The sequence below is a fragment of the Cydia splendana genome, unplaced genomic scaffold, assembly GCF_910591565.1.
Source record: "Cydia splendana unplaced genomic scaffold, ilCydSple1.2 scaffold_119_ctg1, whole genome shotgun sequence".
Taxonomy (NCBI): Eukaryota; Metazoa; Arthropoda; class Insecta; order Lepidoptera; family Tortricidae; genus Cydia; species Cydia splendana.
In genome coordinates this window covers 58,769-69,756 of record NW_026946844.1, presented here as the reverse complement: position 1 = coordinate 69,756, position 10,988 = coordinate 58,769, and positions in this window count along the sequence as shown.

Genomic DNA, 10,988 nt, shown 5'->3' with positions numbered 1-10,988 from the left:
TTAACGTATACCGAACCCAGCATGAAGCCGAGCCGGCGTCCGCGGTTTACCAGAGGCTGCACGACTGTTTCCGGCACACTGACGACAGCGAACGTCTCCGCTCCCTGCACCTCTCGCCGGTTGAGCAGCCAGCGGTCTATTTCCGCCCACGGGTTCTGATAGCGGAGGGCTCGGCCAACCTCGCCGAAGTCCTCCCAGATGCCCGGGAACAGGATTCCGCAGCGTACTCTTTTGGGTACCTCGCTCTGGCGCTTGACCACCACCTTCTCCCCCTCATCGAGGGTGATGGTAGCCACGCTGCGCTTGAGCCATGCTAGAGTGGCCTGGTCCTCGCACCACAATCTGAGGGAGCCATTCGCCCATACGGGCCTGCCCCTGAAGAGTGGGCCTGCGGGAAGGCTTGCGGTGGGCTGCCTGGCTTCCTGCGAGAGCAGGGCTAGCAGCTGCCTCTGGACCTCATCCGACTGCTGCGAGGTCAGGTGTCCCGAGGTGGCAGTGGTCACTGCCACCAGCAGGTCAGCCTTTGCCGCCTCTGCGTAGTCGGCATGGGGGGTTTCTCCAGGCGGTCCAGTCCTCTGCCTCTTAGGCTCGCCTCTGGGAGATATAGTCTCGTCCAGACGAGCCCTTTTGGCAGAAGACCGGGCACCCTGGCTACTCTCCCCCTTGGTCCTGGCCTTCGCCCTCTTTTCCTGGGGAGGGGCACGGTTCGCTGCTGGTAGACCAGCTGCTGCCTGCGCCTGGCCCTTCCCAGGGGCGCCTTGTTGAGGCGCCGGGGCGGTGTTGTTGAGAGCGGCTTGCCTCTCCCTTCGCTTCCGTCTCTGCTTCCTGTTAAGCTTGTGCGGCTTAGCCGCAGCTGTAACAGGGGGAGGCGGGGGCACTGGAGTTTCCACCCGTCGGTCGGGCTTCCACTTCCGCGCCTTTCTGGACACCTGGACGGTCCAACCCGCCTCCAGCTGGGCAGAGATGGGGTCCAGCGCTGGGGTCTGCTCCGTGGCAGGGGGTTTCCCTCCTGTCGGAACAGCGCCCGTGGATGTCCCCGGTGTTGGCAGTAGGGCTTGGGTACGCTGTGGTACCGAACCTACTGGTTTAGGCGTCCACGTAGCAGGTTTGCGTGCCTGTGGTTTCCCGGCGGCTCTAATCCCTGCTGCGGGCTGCCCCTTGCGAGGCGGTGCTGTCGAGACAGCGCCACCATGGGGTGTGTTGTGTGTGTGTGTGTAACGTATCGGTACTGTCGGGACAGCGCCGTGTATAGTGGTGCTTGGCAGGGTTGTTTTTGCATCCCTGTAAGCACGTGATGAGGAGGGAGGAACTATCGGGACAGCTCCGTCTCCTCGTGTAGTGTTGTGTTGGGTGGAGGTTCCGGGTACAGCCGAAGCTGCGCCGTTTCCCTCCGGTGTTGGGGCGCCTTCCGGTTTCCCTTCCGGCACCCGCGGGGTTTGGGATCTTGTAGTTTCCATTTTGAAATGTTTAAAATTCACCTCTCGAGCTTCCCACCCTCCATGGAGCCCGCACCTTTGGGGATGTCACTTTGGACACCAGGAATACCCAAGAGGTATAGGTGTGTAGAGGTGAGACTCATGCGCGACATCGGGAGCTGCAGACACGTGGCTGAGAGAGACGATCCTATCTCTCCCAGTGGTTCCACGCGCCCTTGCCCCGTCAGCATGGCCGAGTCCCTGGCATCCTCCCAGAGGACGCCCCTCCCCACACCTCGCCTGCGGACCGTACCACCTCGACCGTACGGGACGCGTGTCCAATACCCTGCAGTGGCTAGTTGCAGGGCCACCGTTTCGCCAGAAATTCGGACCAAAAAGGGCATATTGGCCCACAGGGGATAACTAACCCCGACCCCCTGCAGGCCTCGGCCCCCAGGACTCCTGCATCCCCGCTTACGGCGCTCTACTGCGCAGGACTTACGCAGGCAGGTGAGTGTAGTCCGCTTAAGTCACCAACACCTTAAGCGGAACCGGGAGGTCCGTATAACATAGCTAGCAATCTGATCGAAATCATATTGCTAGCCATGCCATTCGGGCTCTCCAGAGTGTGTCATAACCCGCTTGGGTTTTCAGGTCCTCACGGGTTATGACGGAGGTCCGTATAGCATAGCTAGCAATTTGATCGAAATCATATTGCTAGCCATGCCTTACAGGACTCTCCAGAGTTTGTCGTACTCCGTTCGGGTTTTCAGGTCCTCACGGGTTACGACTTCGCCTTCATACTTAGCTACTGGTGGTCCGGGGCAGATGGAATGTGCGACGCCCGACCGACCACCAGCATTACCAGGGTGTACGACCCACCCCATGAGTGGGATGGGTTCGGCCATGGCCTGCGGCGGCAGAGCCATGGCCGACGGGGACGTGTATGATAGACTTGAGGGAGTAGGCGTTGTAAGCCCAGCGTCGCACACCTGAACTACGTACCTACCCCCCCCTACACCCTATTCATTTATGTAAATGATAAATAGAATAAAGCCTAAGACGCTACCTTAAGGGATAGAGCCCTTCACTGGGACTCTCTCAGATCTGATATGCTGTATACTTGCTCTATCAAAGTCTCTGTGCTCTATTTCAACATATTGGGAGCGATTGGTCAAATATGACTTAAACCACTCCAGTGCAATACCTCTAACACCTATGTTATATAGTTTGTCTAGAAGGATTTCATATCGGACTCTATCGTAGGCCTTACTCATGTCGAGTAAGAGCCCCACAGCATATTTTTTGTCGTTTATAATATTGAATATCTCTAGGGCATATTTATAGATTGCTAAGGTAATTGAGTGATTTTTTCTGAAGCCATTTTGATTTTCACTAAAAATTTTGGATTTTTCACAGAAACTATAAAGGCGCTTTACCATCGCGGTTTCAAAAAATTTAGATGACGTGGGTAGTAGAGAGATTGGACGGTAGTAATTTTTGTCTGCGGTATTTCCCTTTTTGTGAATGGGTTTTATTAATGAGATTTTCAATGCATCAGGAAAGATGCCTTGTGAAAAAGATTGATTTATTAGTAGGGAGTAGGGACTGCATAGAGATTCTGCGCAAGATTTTAATAAAGCTGGGGGGATTTCATCTATGCCAAAAGACGATTTATTTTTATGGTTTTTTAGAATTGTAAATACTTACTACTTTAGGTTGAGTAGGCCGAAGGAAAAATGAGTTGTTTATTGGATTTACTAGAATTGGGCGAAGTTTAAATTTTGATTTACTGATAATCAACTCCGAGTTTCTGTCAGTTATCAGGATGAGTTGAGACAAATATATGATTGAACGATATTGTAAATGGACAAAGTTAAGAATCTTCTTCTCTGCTTGCCATAACAGCACACCCGTTTCTCACTTTGCCCATGCGTGTAAGAACTTCAGTCCACCAAAGCATTTTGAGCTCATTTAAATGCAGCTTCTGTGTATAATCTTCCCGCACGGGCTAGAAATCCAGGCTATATAATATAGCAAGCCAAATTGTGGTCTCGTAAACCCTTCCCTTAAATTCGGCATCTTTGATTCGCAGAGTATACCGGTGAGAGATCTCTATTTTTTCTTTTTCTAGACACAATGTCTGTCTGTATTTTGGCATCGGCGTACATTACCGAGCCCAAGTTTCGCGGTGAATGATATACAAAATCCGCATAATTTAGTTTAGACTGTAGAAATTTCTTCATATTTTTGAAACTGGGCGAAGTTCGAAATTTGATATACTGATAATCAGCTCCGAGTTTCTGTCAGTTGTCAGGGTGTGTTGAGACAAATATATGATTAAAATATATAGTAAATGCACAAAATTAAGAATGTTATTCTCTGCTTGCCTAATCAGCCCACCCATTTCTCATTTTTCCATGCGTGTAATAACTTCAGTCCAACGAAGCATTTTGAGCTCATTTAAATGCAGCTTCTGTGTATCGTCTTCCCGCACACGTCAACAATCCAGCGGGCTTAGCAAGGTTGTACGACAAGGTAGTTATCACGCAATAGGTGTGGATAAAACGGCCGTTATCGTCGGTTTTATCATCCATACTATGGTTGCAGACGATATATGGAGTTATCCACATTTGACAGCGGTAGATGATAGAAGACAATTTGCATAACATGGTCGTTGGATAAGATGTGGATAATTTGACAGATTGTCCCATTTTGACAGTTCAACTTAGTTAATTTTAACTACGTGCTTCTTAGATGACGATAAGCCTTGTCGTGAAAGCAAAAGTAGTGAATAATCATATTTTAAGGTATAAATTACAGGTAAATATCAGTTTTTCTATGATTATATTGAGAGTTATTAGTTACAATGTTCCGCTGTATATAATATTGTCAATATTTTCTTCGCAGGGAAGTCAAATTTTATTATTCCTACTCGCGGCTGCTGTTGAAGAAAAATATCGTAAACAGCTTTAAGAAACACTTGCAGCCCATTTGATATGACGGACGAAGAGTTTCGGCATATTTACAGAGTGCGTAAGGAGTGTGCAGTGCATTTACTTATGTGCCGAATTTAACGCCGAGCTTCAAAACGGTGATGGGTTACCTACCAAAACATCTCAAAGGTAAAGCTATAAAATTGCAGTGTTTCTTATAAAGTTAATATGTATTCTATGCATAGACCCTATTATATTTGAAATCATTGATTCTATGTAAAACAGACGTCTTAATGACAATGCTACTAAACTCTTCAATACTAGGTACCGGCCTCATTATTATATGTAAAAGTTAGTATGTTAAGATATCTGTTGTACAATCTCTTACTTATGCTACTAACCTACTAACAGAGGTTACTTAAGCTACTATTTACTTCAACATTCATATCCTAACCTCCAGGGGGAAAATCTACTTGACAAAATTAGATTTACAGTACCGGTCAATAACATATCAGCTTTGTGTGTTTTTGTATGAACTTGTAGTAGGTTAGTTTGTAGATTTTATATTTTACTAGTCATTTTATATAAATATGCATGTTTTTCCAGAGATGAGACCTAGCTAGATTGATTTTTCGCCCCCGAAAACCCCCATATAGCAAATTTCATCGAAATCGTTGGAGCCGTTTCCGATATCCCCGAAATATATATACATATTAGGGTGGTCCAAAAAAAAAAAGTTTATAAAGTTGGTCTTCCACAAGCTTCTTCTTGTTCCTTAAGGTCCCAGGAACACTCGAGCCCATTTTCAGCAAAAACAAGTAATATTTAGAGGTCGCGACGATTTGCTACTTCTGTTAAAGGGACAATACTAGGGAAAAAAATGCAACTTTGGCTATTATATGTATATATATTTATTATTGAAGTAAGTAATGTAGTTTTTTATATTTATTTAAGTAACTGACATAAATCGTATTAAAATGTAACAAAATTATAGCCAGTATATATATTTTCAATCACTATCTTCAAAAGACATTGACATAACATTGGATTTTGAAGCCACAGGAAACTTTTTTCTGTGAAGATCAACCACATGCAAGAGAAATTGTTTCTGCTGTTCATCTTTTGTGATAGAAGAATTGAATTGTGTAATTAATGCTATTCCACGCTCTGCACAGTCATTTACGACCTTTGTTTGTCTAGCTTTCTCCGCCATTTGGGTGTAAATTTCATCAGTGGCCCATTGTGAAGGATCTTTTTCCAAAAAACCTACTGATTTCTCGCGTCCCTCAAAAATTAATAAGTCAAACAAGGTCGCAGTCCGCTGTGTAAAAAAAGTCTGTAAAGGCTGTTCTGGGTCAAAAGTTTTGCCATCTAGTCTTTTCAAAGCCTTTCGTCTAGGTGGTTTTTGCATATTTTTAACCATTTCTCTTTTAGACTCAATACTTACCCTGGGATCAAATAGGGAAAGTCCTATTAGATGTTCCGAAAAATACCACAAATGGCGACGAAAGGCTTTCATCGCAGTGTCACTAATCTTGCGATTTGGGTAATCTTTGATTAGTGCTAGAAGTTTTGCGTCATTCAAAGGAGCTCTTTCTGCCATTGGAGCCTCATTCCAAAATCGGCCATAAACGAGACTTACAAATAAGCACAATTCTGTTATGGATCGTTTTTCCGCTGCAGTGAGAGTGAATTGACCGTGAAAAAGGTATATTTTCAGGCAATAGATTGCTTTGGCCATCCACCGAGCTTGATGAAGGGCACCAGGAGCACGAAACTTAATTTCAGCGGTGCTGTCTGTCACTCCAAGGAAAATGTGACAAAGATTCAGCAGTTCAAGGTAGTCGTCTCTTGGCTGCTGAATTTCGACTGCATTGTTGTAGTATGCCTTCATGTCTTGGCGTAGCGTACGGAGATATGTGGTTTCAAACAAATCGTCGTCGGCAGTGATATAAATCTGTTGATTTATTTCTGGCCATTTGTTTTGAAAACGTTTAAAAAGTTTAATGTCAGGTCCGCTGCTTGGTACAAACAATGATTTAAAAACGTCTGAGAGTATGACTTCAAAAATATGGTGCCTACAAGCAATCCAAATAAGATCTTTGTCTAGAGACTTTTCAATCAAAGTACAGGCTCCCAAATTCAACCCTGTGTTAGACGCAGTCGTGTCAAAACATATACCATTCACGTGACTCTTTAATTTCCAGTCATCAAGAACTTTCAAGCAAGCGTCCGCTTGTTCTTGCCCGGTACTTCTTTTGGCTTTAGGTACTTCTAGTAGTTTTTCAGTGCCACCACCAGTGACAAGCACAGCTACTCGATCTACTTTCTCAACACCACCAACAATATTAGGCAATAATTTACTATCCCAGTGCAAAACAAGAGGATCTTGTGGGGAAAATAATGACTTATCTGATTCTGTGACGTGTTTACGCGTTTCGTTTCTTCTCCGGCGTATTGTGCTGCGTGATAGAGAGATATCTGCCACTTGAGAGCCTAATGACTGTGCCACCGTACCGATCACAAACATAGCTTTCCGATCAGATATACAGGGTGAAATTTAAATCACTGGCCATATTCATTCCAGGCACTAGGTTACACTTAAGGAATCAATTTAGCGAAAAAAAAGAGTACATTTTTTTTTAATTTTCATTTTTCAATTTTTAAATACTTTCCACGAGTCGTGGTCACCCTATTACCACCAATGTAAACAAACCTAATAGTAGGTTTTAACAACAACATCAGCAAAACCCTTATCTGACCTTCACTAAACCTTATAATCGTTGCAATAGGGTCCACCTAGTTAGTGTTGGCGATGGTAGGCAGGTTTATCAATTTCGAGGGTAGTCTAAACCATTCCGCGCTAGCGGTAAACATAACGGTTAGCATAAATGATTAGTCACTCGTCACTCGCCAACCTTAAAATAATAATCGCGCGCGTACTAAGGTTTAAAAAAATGTTTTCGAACCGGGAATATTAGGAAATGGTACGGTGTTATTTATTAAGTGGTGAGTGTTTACGTGGTGCACAAAGATTATACGAAATGGAACCAGTTCCACGCCTTCGCAGACAAGGATTGAATCCAAGAGTACCATCTCGTGGGACTTTCGTTAATTGCGTCGACTTTTAATCAAATGCAAGTACATAAGATGATTCAATTTTTTAAATACGCTGAATGCAAAGATTCCTGACCTAGTTTTTACTCATTGTTTTTAAGCCACGGACGTTTTGTTAATAATCATTAGTCAGAAATAATATTTTAGATTAAAAATGGGTTGCCTTTGTTTGCATTTTGACGGCTCTAAGCCCGTTAAAGTATGAAGGAAAAATTAGCAACTTATGTAGGTAAGCGTCTTATCTCGCTGCAATAGGGTTCATAATTGGTGACGCTATTGCAAACAGTGGGAGGGGCGGGGTGTCAATGACCTTAACTGATAAGAGAGAAGCGGGTGTAGTGGGTAGTTGTCGGTTCACCATAACGTACGAGGTTTTTAGGACAACTTGATGATGAGTTATTTCGAAAAAAATGTACTGAGCGGTATTAAAAGAAAAAACACGTGTTTAATATTTTTTCGAGTTCTTTCGGGTGTGTCAATTTGGCCAGTGAATTAAATTTCACCCTGTATTAACTCGGTCAAGAGTTGTCAGTACCTTTTCAGAGAGTAATTTAGATGTTTTTTTAGGCTTCTCCTCGTTTATAACTTTTGACCTTAAGGGACCGACAAACTCTTCACTTGAAGAAGATTCATAGCCACACGAACTTGAATTATCAGATGGTAACAAAGCCTCTTTACTAGCTACTTGTTCTGTTTGCATTCGCAGTTTTCTGTTTTCAGCTTTACTTTCTCGCTGCCGTTTTCGGGATTCCTGCTCACTAAGTAACTTGTCTACGCCAGCCATACTGCAACTAAATGTATCTTCTCTTTGCATCATAAGGAATTTTTTATCCTCTTCATTTTTCATTACATTCAATGCATTCCTAGCAGCTACATCAAACAAATCGAGAAGATCTGATTTAAACATCGCCTGATTCATGTGACATTTCGCGATGTTTTTGGTACGACTCTTTTTTAAGGCAATATATTTATCTAACAGTTTGGTTAGTTTTCGTTCGACTGCGTCAACTCTTTGAGTAGGAATCCTGGCTCTCTCCCAAATCTCTAATATTGATTTAGCGGTTACGTTGACACTTTGTTTCACATTTTTATTTTGTTCTATGTGGTGAAAGTAATATTTCCGCAGTACATCACCGTTTGAAGGAAGCCTTGCATATGAAAAAAATTCTATAGGTTTTCCAAGTATCCAAACTGCAGCAGATGTCCTAGTACACATAGAACCACTGGTAGAAGACATAGTTTAGGTACTCATAACACAACACAATTAACAGTACTTAATCAATCGCGAAAAACAATATACTCGTATTAACTACAATCAGTTCTATTGGCATACGAGAATACAACTACCCACTGAGATGACGACTATATTAACAAGTATAATAGTATATACCTACCCTTCAAATCATAAAAGCGGTGCGTTGTGAGTTAGTGATAGGTACACATTTATCTTACATAAATGTGTCAAATTTTGTTATAAACTGACAACGTTGTATGAATACAACAAATAAATAATCGAGTATTTGGTAATTTTGCTATTTATTTCAATCGTTTAATTTGTCGCGACCCCTAAACATGCTTGGAATTGGCTGATTTTTGGTACAGACATTATTTACAGTCATACAAACAAAAAGAGTATTGTGGAGAGGGTAAAAATCAATATAATTTTTTTTCCATACATATGTGGACCACCCTAATACATATAAATAAATAAATATACAAGAATTGCTCGTTTAAAGGTATAAGATATTATGAATACTGAAATACTGTGAACTACAATAAGAGACTCAGCATATTACTAAAAAAGCTCTTTAAAAATAATGAAGTTGACCATACATTAAAACAAAAAACCTCTATGAAAAAATCATTACATAGACCAATTTTTCTCATCACTGGACAAGGAATACTACTAAACTACCTAAAGCTGTGGAAGTCACTCACAAATAAAAAAAAAAGTTATACCGTAAAAGCATGGAGGTGATATATTATTGGCCGGTACTGTAATTAGGTACTTATTTGTTTTAGGTTCTAACAGTATACACCACACCAGCAGCACACCTACACCAGCAGCAGCAGCAGCAGCTGCTGGTGTGTAACAGTTACACCTGCTAGCTGATGGCAATTAACTACCAACGTGGGACTAGTCAAGATCATGGCTTGTCCATTGGAGCACTACTGACTGGATTGGCCACACTACTGTAAGCCTGAACCTCGAGCAGTTTGTAGATGCTGTAAACAGAAGGTGAGTTCTTTTGAGCACTGAATTAAGTATTAGACATAAAAAACTGTGACTTTCCACAAGGACTGTCTTAGTAACTTTTCCTTTTTTGAATAAGTATGAGTGCGGCTGTATTATGCATTGAGATATGTACCTACCCATTGTTTGATAGTTATGTATGATAAGTAGTTATCTCTGGGATATATAATCTGGGAATGCAATACTTATTAGGTTTAACTAAGGCACCTAGTTCTAATGTGCTGCCTTGTTTAATGGATATTATTCCTGGCGATTGTTTAGTATATATCTTGAGTGCACTAGACTGCACTCATGTGAAAATACTTACTCCATCGCTGCCACATGAACCTACTTTTACTTATTTCCTTCTTTTTCTTCCAGAAAACTTCTCGTGGATCAAGGGAAAAATTAGAGAAGACGCTCCTAAAAAACTTCCTAAGCATGCAAGCATGCACAAAACCGGCTCTTAATAAGCTTAATAAATACATATTTCGCCTATTACTGTTTTACTATCACACAAATACCTACCTAATTTACCTATATTTCTATACAAGTAGAGACTAGTAAACATTCAAGACGGATAATCTTCACACAGAACACCATTCCCGGGCATGCTTCAATGTAGGTGTTACTTATTCTTATTTTTCATTTTAGCCTTATGCGTACAAAATTTGTGATATTATAGCTTCTAAATGTAAAATCCGACTCATATGCAGTATAGTACAATGAAAGCATAGGTAATAAAAACATTTTAGGCACGTTCTTACTTACTTAAGAGGAAAGGGAGATGGCCGCTTCCGCTTCTCCATACAAACGTAGTCCTCATTTTCCTCTCTGGATATTGACATTATGGAAAATATTTTTACATAATTTAATGTATATTAACCATATAGCTATGCCCCTACGTTCGAATTTTTGATTATTGTAAAAATTAGGAGCGGAAGACAGATTACATACAAATTTTTAAATGCTTCTAACTCTTATAATAATTAAAAATTAAAAAAAAGAACAAACGTAGGGGCATGGCTGTAGTTGATGTTGATATGATATACAACAAATTGTATCAAAATATTTAATGTTATTATCCAGAGAGAAAAATGTGGACTACGTTTGTATGAAAAGACGCGTCTTAACGACGCGTCTAGTGAGTCTGGCGGTGAAAAGGTCAAATAAGAATATTCCTAAATGCTCTATTATGCTAATAAGTCTACTTTAGTGACTATAACTGCGGTCAGACTCAATACGCCAATAACTAATGTTGAATATTAAAAACTATGTTAAATTCCA